The 19,652-nt window shown below is 39.1% G+C and overlaps 1 protein-coding gene across 1 annotated transcript in view; it reads left to right on the top strand.

Moving 5' to 3' along the window:
- Positions 1–19,652, top strand: part of C4H3orf70 (chromosome 4 C3orf70 homolog) — a 99,325-nt gene that overhangs the window by 65,416 nt on the left and 14,257 nt on the right. The gene's annotated exons all lie outside the window — the stretch shown is intronic.

The raw sequence follows: 19,652 nt of genomic DNA, 5'->3' as shown, positions 1-19,652 counted from the left end.
AGGGTTGAAAAATTTCTAATAGGATCACATCAACCACATTATTAAAATTCAAAATACCTAAAGGAAATAATTGGAACTAAAAAAATAACAAAATATTTGAGGTACTGTAGCAGTTTAATATTATTGATGAATTCCAAAAAGAAATATTGGATTATGCTTGTAATCTGATCTGTACCTGGGCGTAACTGATTAGGGATAAAAGGCATGGCAAAGAACAGAGTTCAGGGTTTCTCATGTTGGAGTTTGATGCTGAAGACTTAAGCTGGAGCCCTGGAAAGTCAGTATGCAGAAGAAAGAGAAGCCAGTCCCAGAAAGGAAGGGTCCTTGAACCCAGAGAGAAGCAAGTCCTAGGAACATAGGAACCCAGGAAGCCTGAATACTCACAGACGTTGGCAGCCATCTTGCTACAACATGTGAAAATAGACTTTGGTGAGGGAAGTAATTTATGCTTTATGACCTGGTATCTGTAAGCTTCTACCCCAAATAAATACCCTTTATAAAAACCAGCCAATTTCTGGTATTTTACATCAGCACCCTTTGACTAATACAGATACTTAGTACTCTTTTAATTTGATTTTATAACACTGAATTGGCCAGGATGCAGTTTGGCCTTTTTCACTGTCACAACCAGAATGAAATTGCATAAAGATAATGTCAGAAAAAAAAATCTATTTTAAAATGATATTTAAGAATTCTAAAATAATGGTAACCAAAGGAAGTGGGAAAAATCATGCTGACAGTATTTATTAGAAAATGTGATGGAAATGTCTGAAGAGAATAACCCATTGATACACGTGAATGCCATCAATCTGTCATTGGGGAATTGGACTAGATATAGCTGTGTAATTTTATCTATTTAGAATATGTAATTCAGAGGCACATTTGCCCTTAAAAGGAAGGAAGATTGGGGGCTTCCCAGAGCTCTGTCTTTCCGCGGGCTGGAGATGCAGTTGAAGTTGAAACCTTCTCTTTCAAGGTTGTCTCATCAGAGGAAAAGGGCACTTGACTAATGGGAAGGGTTCATGTTTTTGTCTGTTAGTGGAAACTGAAGTTGGACATACTCGATTATATTATATTGCCATGTTGGTGTCTCCTCCTCATTGTAGGTAAAAGGATTCCTACCAGCAGTAAAAGAGTAGTTTTGAAATCCGTTTCCTCACGCAGTTCAATATGTGAATACATCTTTTTTTCCTCTCTCTCTGGGTTCATAAAAAAGAAAGATGGTTTCTACCTTCATCACCCCATTTTGTAATCCTTTGTGTTTTTATGGGAAAACTATAGATTTTCTGAGTTATTAGCATTAATTAATGAACTCCAGGAGATAACTTAAAATGATTAGGTTGTGGCCTGCCTGTGACAGAAGCAATAAAAACCTCATTAATCTCTTTGTTCAAAATCATCAAGAAGATTTCACCTGTTATTTTAGGCTCATGGTCTGCAAAGTATTCACCGAAATCCTGTTCTTTATTTGCAACATTTTTTTTTAATTCCCCATTTGGGAGGCCTGTTTGAAGAAGAGCCGGGGACCTCTTTGTACCAGCCATCTGCACAGTTAGACAATCCCCAGGATGCTTTCTTTTGCTTAGATTAGCCCAAGCACATCCAGAACAACTGCACCTGGACATGCTTCATCCTTGCTCTGAGGCTGATCTCTCTGGGAGTGCTTTTTAGCCACAGCCTTTCCCCCGGTAGGCCTGTGACTTTGTTCCTCCACAAGGATGATACTTGTGTTGGTGGTGCCTTTTTCCTTATGCTTTCACGTGATTGTGTTCTTGCTGCAGTGGTTGTTATTATCTTACAAAGAATTTTAAAAAACTCACCAGACACAGGTAAATCTTATTTGAACTTGAAAATCTGTATTATCTTATTACCAAATCTCATTGGTATATTAATAGGTTCAAACCATACAGGCATCTGCTATAGTAATTAGTGTGCACATGCACAGTGTGGATGAGTAGGTATAAAGCTCCCACAGCACCCAGCATAGTGCTGTCTTTGGATTGTTTCATAAGCTGCTCCCATTTTGTCTGTCACTTTACATGTGAATCAGGATTTCCTTTCTCAAATGGTTGATTCTGCCTTTTTTGGTCCTCCTGCTGTACAGAGAGGGATGTTTTCTCCTTGTCCCTTCTCATTGTTCTCCCAAAAGACAGTTTTATTTGATTCTCTGGAACTGTAGTATACTTGACCAGCCACGATGCTCTCCTCTTATTCATAAAGCTATTGAATGCTACTCCCAGTCTTCACTCTTAATTTTTCCTCTCTGGAACTAAGATGAGCATAAATTGGTTTATTATGAAGGTTTGGCTCAGATCAGATTTCCCCCCAGCTTATTCCTACAGGGAAAGCACTTGTAGTTCAGTAGCTGTAGATGTCGTTTCTTTGGGGGAAGAATGATCAAGAGTATTGAATAAACTCCCTTTGTTTTTAGTTATTTTTTTTTCCTCTCCTTTCCCCCTCCCCCACCCCGGTTTTCTGTTCTCTGTGTCCATTTGCTGCATGTTCTTCTTTGTCCGCTTCTGTTGTTGTCAGTGGCACGGGAATCTGTTTCTTTTTGTTGTGTCATCTTGCTGCATCCGCTCTCCGTGTGTGCAGCGCCATTCTTGGGCAGGCTGAACTTTCTTCCGCATTGGGCGGCTCTCCTTACGGGGTGCACCCCTTATGCGTGGGGCTCCCCTACGTGGGGGCAGCCCTGCATGGCACGGCACTTCTTGTGCGTATCAGCACTGTGCGTGGGCCAGCTCCACACGGGTCAAGGAGGCCCGGAATTTGAACCGCAGACCTCCCATATGGTAGACGGATGCCCTATCCATTGGGCCAAGTCCGCTTCCCTGTTTTTAGTTATTTTTGAAATTATTAATAGAGAAATGTTAAAGTAACGAAAACAGTGTTTTAAAACAAAATAGGTTTTAGAATGCATTCTCCGCAAATCCTGCTCCATTAGTGTTCAATTTAACTCTTAAAATTAATTGATCGGTTTGTTCACTTTTAAACATATAAAGAATTATTAGCATTTTAATATGTAATATTTGATCTGTATTAATGTAGTTTCCATATATATAAACTACTTATTTTATTTTCTTAATATAATGCTTACATTTTTTTCAGTAGATAAATCAGAGAAATACCACTTACTAGAAATCCCACACCCTGACCTTGATCATTTAATCAGTCTGGGTCCAGTCAGGAAATAGAAATCACATAGTGGGTTAAACAGAGGAAGTTTTGTATAAAGAATGATTAAAGTCTGATAAATAAGTGACAATAAGATATAAAGAAACTCTGTATGGAACCCTAGGGCTGGGGGAGAATACCCAAGGAAGGATAGATACACTTGGCATGGGGTCCCCTTCCCAAGGTTGGGGTTCAGACTTCATTGGAGTAGATGTAGTTCAGCCTGATTTGCCCAGGCTGGACTGCTCAGCAGTTCCTGAGCAAGCAAGAAGCAAGCCTCTGGAACACAAGTGGGGTAGGCAGCCAGCATCAAGTGGTGAGAGCATGAAGAGGAAGCAGCGGGCTGGTGTGGGCAGGGGCTTTACGGGCAGCCATGCAGGCAGAAGGTCTTTGGAGCTCTGGTGTTTGTGTGCAGAGGGCCACGGGAAGGTTATCACCCGGGCCAAGACTACGAGGGGGCGAAGGAACTGCATGTCCAGGGCATGTGGCTGGGGCTGAGCTCCACCAGATATCCTTGCCCCCTCGCCTGCCACTCCCTGCAGTTGTCACCCATCAGGACAGCCCCTTCCTCCTGCAGAGCCAGTCCAGGACTCTCTACTGAGGAAGCTGTAATTGTGCTCACAGTTAAAGAAAGATGCGTAAAGGAATTCTGTTACTGCCAGAGCATATATTGAAGGGAGAACTTGGAACTTAGAGGCAATAAATCATAATTGACCCCTTTTTCTCTTTACTATTTAGTGTTAATTGTGGAATTAACTCCACAGTATCAATTTATGTATCAATTGATGTGACAAAGATATAGTCCAAAAAACAGAACTCCAAGTTTTGGTGCCATCATCTAAACTTCCTTGCCCCCATTCAGGAAAATTAAATGTATAGTGAAGGAGAGATGGTATTTAGCTACTAAATACTAAATTTCTTATATCTTAACCCTAAGCCTTTGGATTTCCTTAGTGGCACTGATTTCTTTGAAATTGGCTGGTCTAATCACAGATCTAAAAGAAGTGAGAGATAATAATTACAATAGATTAAAGAAAAAACATGAAAAATACATTTTCTTTCATTATATAGGGAAACATAAGTTCATGTACATAAATAATTTGTACATGAACAAATTTGATTTCAGATTTTATCGCTGGTATTTAGAGTATGTTTCATTACTACTGTGACTAATTACTTAAAAATAAAGCTCCAGAATGCCATTTTGGTTTGTATAATTTTGAGCATGTGGTTCTTGAATAATGTACAGATATCATGCTCCTTAAAAAAATAACCTTTAACAAAGACACATTTTTTAAAACCACAGTAAACATTTACTAAGTCCCTGCAGATCCCCTGTGCTAAAAACAGATACTTCAGATGCTTCAAAATCTCATTTTTTTAAGATCAGATTGACTGGTTGACATCCTTTTCTTATAACTTTCCTATTCATCCCCAGGTCAATAAATAAATGTGACAGATACCTTATGGGTTTCCCTTAGCTTTTGTCCATCAGCAGTATCTGCCTGTTAAATTAATGTTGCTAATAACTTGTTTGGTATCTGTATGACTGCACAGCCATGTGCTAGTGGAATGGCAGAAAACTACACCAGAGTCGTCATACTCCAGGGTCTCCATTCTTGCTGTCTCCCAAGGGGAGTTTCTTTGTTCTCAAAATGGATTTTTTCCAAACTGCAATTTCAGAAATCTGATGTCCAATCTGGTAACTCAGCCCAGGAACCTGTGATTTTTGTAGAAAAAGACAGGAGGTTGAGATAGTCTCATGATATATTTATAAAATCAAGTCTGGCTATAAAAAGCTAAAGATAACGATTAGCATCCTTCTTTAGATAAAAGGGGGTGGTGGTGCTCACGCAGCTTTCCTCACCTTGGATGATGGTCGCTTCTGCCATCAGCACTCCCCTACTTGTTCCTCTTCCCCTACATCAAGCTTCTCTCAGAGTGTTTTCCTGCCCTGCAAATTGCAGACATTTTCATCAGTACTGGTTCAGTCTCCATGTGCTCTGCCAGCAGCCATCCTTTTTTCTGAACATAGGGTTTTCATGCTTCATCTTCACCTTTTGTAACCAATTACTGTATTAAACTAGCTCTGTAAAATAACTGTGGGTGGCTGAGTAGCACTTTCCAGATTAAGTGGGAAAAGGTAGACATATTCTCTATATGAAACCCTTATTTGGCTACACAATAGGAACTGGAAACCTAAGAGAATTCTCAGTTTCTGCCCTTTTTTCCGTGTGGCCAGTTTTCACCAACTTGCTGTACTGAGTAGAGTTTCTGAACACTCTGGCTCTAGAAGGAGCCCTTTTCTAGCTGGACTTGTCTTGAGTTGACAGGCTCAAGAGGCACCGTTGTGCCAGTTTATTCAGTGGATCGACTCTTATTGAACCTGACCTCACAAACCCAAGGGAAGGGTGTTGGCTCTCTCTCCAGATTATCAAGGTTGAAAGACTGATCTCAGTCAGTCAAGCTGGGTACCCTGTGGTCCCTCAAACACCCCACGCTGCTTCTGCCTCTGAATTTTTACACAAGGCTTACCACTTTATTTTTTCTCTGTAATTCCCAGCTGTTCTTCAGTTTACATTCCATGTTTTCTGTCAAGCCTTTTTTAACCTTCCAGTCTTGCTTTTCTCTGAACTCCTACATGGTATAATCTGTATCCCATGGCTTAATACCGATATTTCCTCTTGGGGTTTTATGGCTGTTTGTGTGACCCAAATCAGATTGTAGGAGGCATGTTCACTGCTAGTTCCTTGTTAACTTGACTTTAATTAGGAGTAAGCATGGTTAAAAGAAATTAAGAGTGTTCATGCTGTCTTCCTTTAGATTGGCTGCTCATAAGTGGATAAGTGTATTGAACAACTCCTCTATTGTTGGCTTCCAGCGCTTACAGAAACATTATTTTAAGGCACTGTCCTGTTGGCCACCCGTATTTCAGGATGTCAGAAATATAGCTTGGAGCAGTGTGAGTTTTAGAAGTGCTATTGATAAAGGGTTCCTGTACTTGCTTGGTGGTACTTTTTTCCACCTGCTTCATTCTAATTTGGCTTAGATCCAGTGGATGGTAGGATAGAAGGGGGACAGGGGGAAGGAGGAATTTAACTGTTTAGTCTACTTAATGCTTTGGATTAACATTCCTCTCTAACCATACAGTAAGGGAAGCAGATAGAAGGAAGCAAGTAGAAAAGTGGATCTGGTCATGTCACTTCTCTCCTTAAGGCTATACTTGGCTTTTTACTTTATAAGATAAGATCCCCAGTCCTTACCATGGCCCTAGGGCACTTACGGTCAGCCTTCAGCATCCTCATCTCCCACTCTTCTCCTCTTGCTCACCACACCCCAGACACACTCTGTCCTCAGATATATGTTCCGCATATTGTCATTTTCTCAAAGATACCTTCCCTGAAACCCCACTCAAAATCAAGAACCTGAATATAATATCTGATTATTGGTTTTTGCTTTCCCTTCCTATTCCTTTTTGCTTATTATCACTTTTCCTGGTTTGTAATTTTATTTCTCTTAGGGTTATTATTTGTTTAATGTATGTGTCCTCTCCTGGAGTACAAATTCCATGAGGGCAGGGATGTGATCTGTTTTGCTTGCAATTTTTTTTAAACAAATCAGTTTTATTGATACATATTAATAAAGCATAAATCCATCTAAAGTGTACAATCAGTGGTATTCAGTATAATCACATGTATATGCATTCATTACATCAGTCATTTTTATTTTATTTTATTTTATTTCATTTTATTTTTTAATTTATTTTTCTCCCCTTCCACCTCTCCAGTTGTCTGCTCTCTGTGTCCATTCGCTGTGTGTTCTACTTGTCCGCTTGTATTCTTATTAGCAGCACTGGGAATCTGTACCTGTGTCTCTTTTTGTTGCGTCATCTTGCTGCGTCAGCTCTCCCTGTGTATGGCGCCACTCCTGGGCAGGCTGTACTTTTTTGCACGGGACACATTCTTTGTGTGGGGGGCTCCCCTATGCAGGGGACACCCCGGTGTGGCACGGCACTCCTTGTGCGCATCAGCACTGAGCATGGGCCAGCTCACCACATGGGTCAGCAGGCCCTGGGTTTGAACCACAGACCTCCATGTGGTAGGCGGATACCCTATCTGTTGGGCCAAATCCGCTTCCCATATCAGTCATTTTTAGAGCATTTTCATTACTCCAATAATAATAAAAAACAAACCAAAAAAAAAAAGCCTCATCACCTCTCAGTCTATGCTTCTTCCCCTGTCTTACATCGTTGCTATTCTGTTTCCTTCTCTAGTATATGTGTATTTATATTTGTAAAACAGTCTTAAATATGCAATATACCCTATATTATGTATTTTACATGTTACCTATTTTAGCTTTCCTTTTAGTAATATACATGACCTTAGACTTACCCTTTCAACCATTGTCATACCCATATAATAGCTCTGCTAGTTACAGACACTGTGATATGCTCTCACCTTTTCTATTCATTTCTCAAAATTAACAAACAGTGTTTTTATCATTCTGCAGTGATTACCACTCAGCTTTCCATTCTCTAACCTCGTTCTATTTTCTGGTGACCTTTGTTCTAGTTATTAACTCCATGAGTTTACACAATATATTTAGTATGTAATAGCACAATCATAAAGTATTTGTCCTTTTGTGTCAGGCTTGCTTCACTCAACATAATGTCTGACAGGTTCATCCATGTTGTCATATGCTTCACAACTTCATTTCTCCTTATAGCTGCATAATATTCCGTCGTGTGAATACACCGCTGTTTGTTTATCCAGTCATCCTGATGGACAACTGGGTTGTTTCCATCTTTTCAAAATTGTGAATAATGCTGCTATGAATATCGGTGTGCAGGTGTCTGTTCATGTCACTGCTTTCAGTTCTGGGTATATACCTAGAAATGATATTGCTAGGTCACATGGCAAGTCTATATTCAACTTCCTTAGAAGCTGCCAAATAGTCCTCCATGGTGGCTGTACCATTCTACATTCCCACCAACAGTAAATAAGCGTTCTTATTTCTCCATATCCTCTCCAACACTAGTGGTTTTTTTACTTTTTAAGAGCAGTCATTCTAATAGGTGTGAAATGATGTCTGGTAGTTTTTTTTTTTCTTTTATTTTTTTTAAAGATTTATTTATTTTTATTTATTTCTCTCCTCTTCCCCCCCACCCCTCTGCCCCAGTTGTCTGTTCTCTGTGTCTGTTTACTGCGTTGTCTTCTTTGTCCGCTACTGTCGTTGTCAGCAGCACGGGAATATGTGTTTCTTTTTGTTGCGTCATCTTGTTGTGTCAGCTCTCCGTGTGGGCGGCACCATTCTTAGGCAGGCTGCACTTTCTTTCGTGCTGGGTGACTCTCCTTATGGGGCGCACTCCTTGCACGTGGGGCTCCCCTATGTGGGGGACATCCCTGCGTGGCACGACACTCCTTGTGCGCATCAGCACTGCGCATGGGCCAGCTCCACACAGGTCAAGGAGGCCTGGGGTTTGAACCGCGGACCTCCCATGTGGTAGACGGATGCCCTAACCACTGCGCCAAGTCCACTTCCCTATGTCTGGTAGTTTTGATTTGCATTTCCCTAATCACTAGTGATGTTGAACATTTTTTCATGTTTTTTTGTGTGTTTTTTTTTTTTGCCATTTGTTTTTCTTCTTTGGACAATTGTCATTTCAGATCTTTTGCCCATTTTAATTGGGTTGTTAGTCTTTTTAGAATTGAGTTTTGTAGCATCTCTTTATATATCGTGGATATTAAACCCTTAATGGATATGAGATTTCCAAATATTTTCTCCCATTGAGTTGGCTGCTATTTCACCCTTTTGACAAAGTCCTGTGACACATAAAAGTGTTTAATTTTGAGGTGGTCTCATTTATCTATTTTTTCGTTTGTTGCTCATGCTTTGGGTGTAAGGTTTATTAAGAAACTACCTTCTACCACAAGATCTTGAATATGTTACCCTACATTTACTTCTAGAAGTTTTATGTTTGTTGCTTTTATATTTAGGTCCTTGATTCATTTTGAGTTAATTTTTGTATAAGGTGTGAGAAGGGGTCCTCTTTATTTTGGATGTGGCTATTCAGTTCTCCCAGCACCATTTGTTGAGTAGAGTTTGGCACAGCTGGGAAGGCTTAAGAGCCTTTTCAAAAATCACTTGACTGTAGATGTGAGGGTCTATTTCTGAGTTCTCGATTAATTCCATTATTAGTCAATCTGTCTTTATGTCAGTACTGTGCTGTTTTTTTGGGGTTGCTTTTTTTGTTTGTTTGTTTGCTTGTTTTTACCACAGTGGCTAAGTAATAAGCTTTAAAGTCATAAAGTGAGGGGTCCTCCAACTTGGTTCTTCTTTTTTTAAGACATTTTTTGCTATTCAGGGCCCCTTACCCTTCTAAATAAATTTGATAATTGTCTTTTCCATTTCTGCAAAAAAGGCTGTTGGTATTTTTATTGGGATTGCATTGAGTCTGTAAATCAGTTTGGGTAGAATTGACATCTTAAATGTATTTGGTCTTCCAGTCCATGATCACAGAATGTCCTTCCATTTATTGTGTTTGATTTCTTATAGCAATGTTTTGCTATAAGAACCTTAAAGAACATATAAGAACAGTATTCAGAATACTGTCCTTTCTGAATACTGGTCCTTTATGTCCTTAGTTAACTTTATTCCTAAATATTTGATTCTTTTAGTTGTTATTATAAATGGAATTTTTTTTTCTGATTTCCTTCTCAGATTGTACATCAGTAGTGTATAGAAACGCTATTGATTTTTGTGTATTACTCAGGTCTCCTGCCACTTTGCTGAACTCCTCTTTTAGTCTAGTAGCTTGGTTGTGGATTTTCCAGGATTTTCTGTAAAGGAGCATATCAGTGAGTAGTGCAAGTTTTACTTCTTCCTATTTGGATGGCTTTTATTTTTTAATCTAGCCTCATTGCTCTAGCTAGAACTTCTAGCACAATATTGAAAAAGAGTGGTGACAGTGGGCATCCTTGTCTCATTCCCTATCTCAGAAGAAAAGATTTCAGTCTTTCACCGTTGAGTACCATGCTAGCTGCAGGTTTTTCATATAGGCACTTAGAGAAAGATTCCTTCTATTCCTATCTTTCGGAGTGTTTTTACCAAGAAAGGATCCTGGATATTGTTAAATGCCTTCTCTGCATCTAATTGAGAGAGAATCATGTGATTTTTCTTCTTCAGTTTATCAATGAGGTTTGTTACATTAATTTTCCCTCTCTCTATCTCTCTTTTTGAAGAACCAGGGCTGGGGATTGAACCAGGGACCTTGAATGTGGGAAGCTGGTACTCAGCCATGAGCCAAAACAGCTCCCCTAAGTTAATTGATTTTCTTGTGTTGAACTATCCTTGCATACCTGGGATAAAACCCACTTGATCATGGTGTATAATTCTTTTAATGTGCTTTTGGGTTTGATTTGCAAGTACTTTGTTGAGGATTTTTGCATCTATATTCATTAGAGATATTCGTCAGTAATTTTCTTTTTTTCATATTATCTTTATCTGGTTTGGGTATTAGGGTGATGTTAGCTTCATAGAAATGAGTTTGGTAGTGTTCTTTCCTGTTAAAATTTTGGAAGAGCTTGAGCAAGATTGGTATTAAGTTGTTTGAATAATTGGTAGAATTCGTCTGTGAAGCCATCTAGTCCTGGGCTTTTCATCTTTGGGAGGTTTTTTGATGACTGTTTTAATCTCTTCACTTGTGATTAGTTTGTTGAGGTCTTTTATTTTTTCTAGTTCAATGTAGGTGGTTTATGTGTTTCTAGGGGGGTTTGTCCATCTCATCTACATTATCTATTTTTTTGGCATGCAGCAGTTCATAGTGTCCTCTTATGATCTCTTATTTCTGCAGGGTCAGTGGTAATGTCACCCTTCTCATTTCTGATTTTATTTATTTGCATCTTCTTTTTTTTCTTTGCAGGTCTAGTTAAGGATTTGTCAGTTTTGTTGATCTTAAAATATTAACTTTTGGTTTTATTGATTCTCTCAAGTTTTTGTTGTTGTTGTTGTTCTCAATTTCATTTATTTCTGCTCTGATCTTTACTATTTCTTTCCTTCATCTTGGTTTGGGATTAGTTTGCTATTCTTTTTCTGATTCCTCCAGGTGTGCAGGCAGATCTCAATTTTAGCTCGTTCTTCTTTTTTAATGTACGCATTGAGGGCTATAAATTTCCCTGTCAGTACTGGCTTTGTGGTGTCCCATAAGTTTTGGTATGTTGTGTTCTGATTTTCCTTCGATCAAGATATTTGCTGAATTCTCTTGTAATTTCTTCTTTGGCCGACTGATTTTTTAAGAGTGTGTTGTTTCATCTCCATATGTTTTGAATTTTTCCTTTTTTTTTTGATTTCCAGCTTGATTCCATTATCAGAAAATTTTTTATGTGTAATTTCAATCTTTTAAAATTTACTGGGTCTTGTCTTGTGACCCAACATATGCTCTATCCTGGAGAAGGAGCCATGAATGTTTAAACTAATGTATATCCTTCTCTTTTGGGATGCAATGTTCTATAGATGTCGGTTAGGTCTACTTCATGATAATATGATATAATGTAATATGATAATATTGTCCAAACAACCTGTTTCTTTATCTTCTGTCCATTGTTGTATCCAACACTGAGAATGATGTAGTGAAGTCTCCAACTATTATTGTAGATAAATCTATTTCTCCCTTCAATTTTTCCAGTGTGTGCCTCATATATCTTGGGGTACTCAGGTTAGGTGCTTAAATATTTAATATAGTTATTTCTTCTTGTTGAATTGCCCCTTTTTTTAATATATAATAATCTTCTTCATCCCTTATAACACTTTTGCTTTAAAATCTATTTTGTCTGATAGTAGTATCACTACTTCAGCTCTATTTTTGTTACTATTTGCATGGTGTATCTTTTTCTAACATTTCACTTTTAACCTTGTTGTATCCTTATGTCTGAGGTAGGTCTCTTGTAGACAGCATGCAGGTGGCTCGATTTTTAAATCCATTCTATCAGTCTGTATATTTTGGTTGAGGAGTTTAAGCCATTAACTTTCAGTATTATTCCTGTAAAGGCATTATTTCATCCATTTTATCCTTTAGCTTTCCATTATCAGACTGTTGTCTCTCTTACTACCCTTTATTTTACCTTTCCTAATCTTCATTTCTACACTCTTCTCCAAGTCTCTCTCCCTTGTTTTTTTCCTTTCGGGCTGTGGCACTCCCTTTAGTACCTTTTGTAATTCTGGTCTTTTGGTAACATTCTGTCAGGTTTTGTTTGTCTGTGAAGACTTTGTATTCACTCTTATTTTTGAAGGACAGTTTTGTTGGAAACAGAATTCTTGGATCACAGTTTTTCTCTTTCAGTACCTTAAACCAACGTAATACCACTTTCTTCTCACCTCCATGATTTCTGATGAGAGGTTGGCACTTAATCTTATCAACATTCTCTTGTATGTGATACTTCCCTTTGCTGCTTTCAGAATTTTCTCTTTATATCTGATATTTGTCATTCTGACTAGTAGGTGTCTTAGGGTAGATCTGTTTAGATTTATTCTGTTTGGAATATGTTGTCCTTCTTGGATATTGATATTTATGTCTTTCATAAGGATTGGAAATTTTTGGTCATTATTTCCTCAATTATTCTTTCTGCCCCTTTTCCATCTTCTTCTGGGATACTGAGAGTGCATATGTTTGTATTTTTCATGTTGTTATTCAATTCCCTGAGAACTTGTTGCATTTTTTTTCCGTTTTCTTCTCTTTCTGTTCTCTTGTCTTTTCTAGTTCAGATGTTCTGTCTTTGAAATCACTTTTTCTGTCTTTAAGCAATTCCAATCTGCTCTTATGTGCCTCTAATATATTTTTAATCTCAGTCATCATGTCTTTCATTCCCATAAGCTTTATTCCTTCTTTTGCAGGTTTTCAAGTTGTACTTTATGTTCACCCAGTGTCTTTTTAATATCCCTTATCTCTTTAGTCATGTTTTCCTTTAATCCTTTGAATTGATTTAGGAGAGTTGTGTGATTATCATTGATTAATTGTCTTAAATCGTGTATCTTTTCAGGTTATTGGTTTATTCATTTGGCTGGGCCATCTCTTTCTGTTTCCTAGAATGGCTTGTAATTTTTTGCTCATGTCTAAGCATTTGAATATGTTGGTGAATTTATCCTAATGGCCAATTTCTCTCTCTTACCTATTGTTTTTTTTTCAAAAGTAGTTCTTTGATATTTAGTTCAAGTTATCCTACGTCTTTAAAATTACCCAGTGGGAAGCAAATGTGGCTCAAGTGATGAGGCCTCTGCTTACCATATGGGAGGACCCAGGTTTTATCCCTGGGGCCTCCTGGTAAAAAAGAAGAGAAAATGTGCCTGCATGGCGAGCCAGAACCTGTGTGGCAAGCCAAGTGCCCATGTGGTGAGCCAAGGGCCCACACAGTGAGCCAAGTGCCCACATGGTGAGCTAGTGCCCACATGACTGCCCACATGGTAAGCCAAGTGCCCATGTGGTAAGCCAGTGTCCACGCAGTGAGCCGTGCCTGCATGGCGAGTTGAGTGCCTGTGCAGTGAGCCAGTGTCCACACAAGTGAGTCACACAGCAAGATGATGACACAGCAAAAGAGAGATGAAGGGGAGAGTCAAGGTGAAGCACAGCACAGACCAGGAACTGAGGTGGCACAATTGACAGGGAATTATATCAGAGGTCCCCAGGATTGAATCCCGGTGAATCCTAGAGGAGAAAGATGAGAAGAGAAGACAAAAAGAGAAATAGATACAGAAGATCACCCAGCACAAGGACACAGCAAAAAACAGCAGGGTGAGGGAGGGGGAGGGGAAGAAAAAATAAAATTGCCTGACTTAACTTATCAAAATTGGGCCAGGGAAACACTAATGGAATGTAGATATTCTCCCAGGAGTTTGGGTAAAGAGAGATCTATAACCAATTTTTTTCATGGAATTTCCGAACTGACCAGCAGATGGCATGCATCAGAACACCTTTCCATGAAGTTGTTTCTTTCAATATCTGCTTTCTTGTGTTTTGGTCTGGCCAGAGCAGAGATTCAAAGTGGGCTCTGTTGGCCAAATTCACTGAAGAGAAACCCCCTGAATTCCCTTCCCTTTTTCCTCCTAACAGCTGACAGGGAGGAAGAAGTCTGTTCCCCTCTTGGTCGGCTGCAGTGAGCCAGGGATTTTACCCTGGCTTACTACCTTGTGAGTGGTGTCAGGGAGCCCTTCCTGGCTGCCATGGGGATTAGGTGACTCAGCTTGTTGTTTCTGGTTTTAAGTCTCTCTCTCCATCACCCTCCTAGGAGTTGTGTAGCCCTGTCCTGGTCTGCTGATCCCCAAAGCAGGCCCTTTGGACAGCTTTTGGCCCTTTCTCTGTTGTTTTTTTGAGAGAGTTCCCTGCCTGCCTACTCTGGCACCATCTTCTCTGAACTCTTGCTTGCAATTTTAACTGCATGTCCTCAGCTCAGGGCCAGGCACATCATTGAAGTTCAGTAAATATTAGTTTGAAAAACTGAATGAAAGCACATGTGAAAGCAGATTGTAGGGTTTTGGGGGACAGGATAGGTGACAAAGAAAAGGACCAGAGAACTAAGGTCTGTAGTAGGCTGAATCAAGAAACTGGGCTCTTTAGGTACATGCCAGAAACTCAGGAACAGGAGATCACGGGCTCAACAGGGCTGGCCAAACGGTGAACCGTGAAACCTCTAGAGTGGCTTCAGACTTCCAAGCAGCCTCTACCTTCAGTATAAACAACAACAATAATAGTATGTTTAGGATGTGTCAGACATCAAGTTCATGCATTTTCATGTTTAATCCTTGTAACCACCCTATGTAGTTGATACCAATAACTACTTTTTACACTGAGGAAATGGAAATTACGGGAATATTAGCTATTTGAAAAAAGCCAAACAGCTACTAGGTAACAGAGTTGGGATTCAAATCCAGATGTGTTTGACTCCACAGTCCTTGCCCTTAACTCCTAGCATCTGCCACCCTTACAGGAGAGGTTTCCTGTGTCCTTTCTCTACCCAGCCCTGAATATCACGCTTGGTGATTCGTAACAGCCTCCTCTTAAGCCCCTCTGCATGTCTTCCTCAGACTAAACTCTCTAAAAGCCTTCTTTTATCATTACTTCTCTTCTTATCACCCTTCAGTGGTTCACCATTGCTCACCAAAACTTGATCCTTCGCTTTATATTCCAAACCCCATCAGCCCCAGCTGGCCTCCCACCTTTTTACAAACTTTATCTTCTTTTGCCAAATTGACACATTCTGTCTCTGAAACTGTTTTACTTTATTTATTTATTTTTTGAGGTGCCAGAGATTGAACCCAGGACCTCGTATGTGAGAAGCCAGTGCTCAACCACTTGAGCCACATCTGCTCCTCTACATTTTTTTTTAAAGATTTGTTATTTATTTATTTATTTCTCTCCCCTTCCCCCGCACCCACCCTGCCCCAGTTGTCTATTGTCTGTGTCTGTTTGCTGTGTCTTCTTCGTCTGCTTCTGTTGTTGTCAGCAGCACAGGAATCCGTGTTTCTTCTTGTTGCGTCATCTTGTTGTGTCAGCTCTCCGTGTGTGCAGCACCATTCCTGGGCAGGCTGCACTTTCTTTTGCGCTGGGCGGCTCTCCTTACGGGTGCATTCCTTGCGTGTGGGACTCCCCTACGCGGGGGACATCCCTGCATGGCGTGGCACTCCTTGCGCACATCAGCACTGCGCATGGGCCAGCTCCACACGGGTCAAGGAGGCCTGGGTTTGAACTGCGGACCTCCCATGTGGTAGGCGGACGCCCTAACCACTGGGCCAAGTCCGCTTCCCCATTTTTTTTTTTATGTTTGTTTATTTACTTTATCTTTATTTATCTCCCCTCCCCCAGATGGTTCTCCCGTCCTTCTGCTCATTGTTTGCTCACCTTCTCTAGGAGGCACCAAACCTGGGACCTCCCACACGAGAGGCGAGTACCTAACAGACTGAGCCACATCCGTTCCCTGCAGGAGCTTGAGGCATCTGCTCAGTGTGGCGGAGGTGGCATCTAGCTCCTTGGGGCGGGGGTGGCACCTGCTCATCTTTTTTTAGGAGGCAGTGGGACCTGAATCTGGGACCTCCTGTGTGGTAGGCGGGCCCAACCTGTTGAGCCACATTTGCTTCTCCCTGCTTTATTTTTAATCTGTCCCCAGTTTGACTGAAAACTTCTTGAAGCATGACTAGTTATTGTGTTTCTTTTCATTGCTGTTGAGCATCTGATTTAATGGTATAAACGTAGTAGATATTTAATAAATATTTATAACTGAGTAAACGGGTCTGTCTCACTAGGGTATTGCTTTACTGCACTAAAGAAGTTAAACAATTTCAAGATAAAGTAACTAGAATCTTGCATGAATTTCTGGCTACAACCCTATATGTTGGGCAAAATGTGAATTTCAGTGTTCTCATAGGTTAAAGTACAAAAATACTGAAGTGTGGTGGAGGTCACAAAAAATGTTGGTTATAATAAATGTTTTTTTAATTTAATTTGTGATACACTACTCAACTTAGTGTGTAATGCATATTGTAAAAATAGCTGAATATAAGGATATTAGCATTACTTTCAAAATAATGAACGCCCTTGGGAAAAAAATAAACGTAAATGTGATTCACTCCATAAAATCCAAAGATCTGAACTGCGGATGCAGTTTTCCTTAGGCCATTCGATTTTATTTTTGTAGATTTACCTTTCTAATTATATTATGCTTAGGCTGATATTAAAATTGCTTTGCATTTCCTTAGAGCAGGGTACTTCATATGTCAAGGGGGATACCCATTTAATAGCCATAAAACTAACTGTAAAAGCAAAAGGCTCATCTCCACCCCTACCCCACCCCTGGCCCCACACACACATACTCAGAGGGTCTTTTTGAAGAATCGAAATTGTACAACTGATCTTAAGAAAATAGTTTAATAATGAGCATACCAGAGCGTAACAGTTTATTCATATTTAGTTTATTTTCTATATTTATTTTAATGTTTTTTAGTTTAGTTTTCTCTTTCCCTTGTTGAAAGAAACATCTTCAAAGAAATGTATCTACTCTGTAATTACACTATGCTAAAAATTGAAATAACATTACCTGAATCTTATTAATGAAGTAATGGGCATTCTTGTAAGAAAGAAGACAGGATGGCAAAGGCCTGAGGCCTGGAACTGACTCCTATCTTGTTATGCTTTCTGGGAAAGAAATTAATCCATCTATTTCTTTTATCAAAGAACAAGAATGAGAACATAGATCTTTTTTTAGTGTCCCACTGATGTGTTGTGAAAAGAGTATGTACTATGTATTACTGCTAAACACCAAGAGGGAAAGAACAATAAGAAAAATTATGAATCAAGTCTTAAAAGAACGGTAAAAATTACTTGTTTAGTGGTTTTAATGGGCTATTAGGTGAGAAACTGCTGAAAATGTTGAACCATGTTCCCTGAGAAGAAATGAGGTATATGAAGTTTTTCACTTACTGGTCACAGCTGGTTTCTGTGATCTTAGTTAGTTTTGTATAATCAGCTTCATTATTCAGAAACTAATTTCAGCTTCCTTGAAATAGATTCCACATAAATTAATGGGCTTGCGAGGATGTTTTTATTTTTTAAATTATTTTTTGAATGTTGTTAAGTATTGTAGTGCATCATAGTCTTCACTATTCTGTATGATCTTTGTGAGTGATTTGAATGAATCTTTAGCAAGCTAAACTTCCATTTCACAGGAGTATTTTGAGAATACGGCTAAGAATGCATATAAGTTCTTTATTTTATTTTATTTTTTTTTTTGTTTAACGTTTCTCTTTTTTTTAATTTTTTTATTTTTTATTGACTTTGTAATAATATTACATTAAAAATATATATGTGAGGTCCCATTCAACCCCATCCCCCCACCCCCCCCTCTCCCCCCCCAACAACACTCGTTCCCATCATCATGACACATCCATTGGATTTGGTAAGTACATCTTTGGGCACCTCTGCACCTCATATACATTGGTTCACATCATAGCCCATACTCTCCTCCATTCCATCCAGTGGGCCCTGTGAGGATTTACAATGTCCGGTGATTGCCTCTGAAGTACCATCCAGGGCAGCTCCATGTCCCAAAGACGCCTCCACCTCTCATCTCTTTCTGCCTTTCCCCATACCCTTCGTCCACTATGTCATAAGTTCTTTATAAAAGGAACTTTGGTTCCTTGGAGAAATGATTGATTCTAGGACTGGGGCAGGGAAAGAACAAGATAAGCTGATAATATCTTATGGTTCCAAAAATAAGGAAGTCTTCAGAAAAGGATGGGGCTGTTGGAAAAGACAAAGGAGCTAAATCTGGGACAATCTGAGGAACAAAATAAATAGTGATAGTAATGGATTACAACCCATAGAATAAAATAAGTATCTGTGAGTCCATGTTTATATAAGTAAGTAATGAGGAAGAAGGGGCAGCTTTTGCTGACGTAGAATTCCAGTGAATAAATATAGAAGCAAAAATGGAAATAGAAAGTCACTGCGTGGCAAACACTGTTGTAATGATTGTTGCAGACAAGATCCACCTATGCATGCTAAAATTAGTGGGTGAAAATATGATGAGAACAACATATTTGCATAGTCTCAAAATACCTCTTCACAGGCTCCTTACTAATTATAAAGAGAAAAATTGTCACTTTACAATGGAGAAACCTGGACATTCACTACCTTAACCAAGTGTTCAAAGTTAACATCACCACTAATGAGATATACCCACAGCATGCACCTCCTGATGTCATGCACTGAAAAGAGTACATCCCTACTGTGGTGTTTTGCCAAAAATGTATAACCTTTATCGAATCATAAGAAAACATCACGCAAACTCAAATTGAAGGACATTCTACAAAATAACTGACCAGTACTCTTCAATAATGTCATGGTCATGAAAGACAAAGACTGAGGAAATATCCTAGATTGGAAGAGAAAGGGGACTGTGTTAGCTAAATGGAATGTGGGATCTTGAGTTGGATCCTGGACCATAAATAGGACTTTTGTAGGATAATTGGGAAAATTTGAATAAGTCTGCAGATTCTTTAATAGTATTATATCATTGTTAATTGTACTATGGTTAATGTTAGATGTTAATATTTGGAGAAGAAGAATGAAGGGTATATGGAAATTCTGTATACTATTTTTGTAGATTTTTGATCTAAAATTACGTTAGAAAAGTTTATAAATACACAAATTAAGTAAAAATTTCAATTCTTTTTGTCACTCAGAAAAACAAAACTAAAACCAAAGGGAGAAAAAGAGGAGGAGAATGTATAAGGCCTTGTTTTGAGCATTTCTGAGGCAGAGATCTTATAAATCTGTTGTATGTGATATTAGCTTAGTGACTTAGCTAAATGAGCTTCTCTTTGGGTCTATGTATTTTAGTAATGAAAGCTTGATTATTCTCTTTCATTCTGGGTTCTGGGCTGTTTGTTTTGCAGTATTGGATGCTACTCTCAGCTTCCTTTAATTTTGCTCAAAA

The sequence above is a fragment of the Dasypus novemcinctus genome, chromosome 4, assembly GCF_030445035.2.
Source record: "Dasypus novemcinctus isolate mDasNov1 chromosome 4, mDasNov1.1.hap2, whole genome shotgun sequence".
Taxonomy (NCBI): Eukaryota; Metazoa; Chordata; class Mammalia; order Cingulata; family Dasypodidae; genus Dasypus; species Dasypus novemcinctus.
This window is presented reverse-complemented; position numbering and strand designations above follow the sequence as displayed.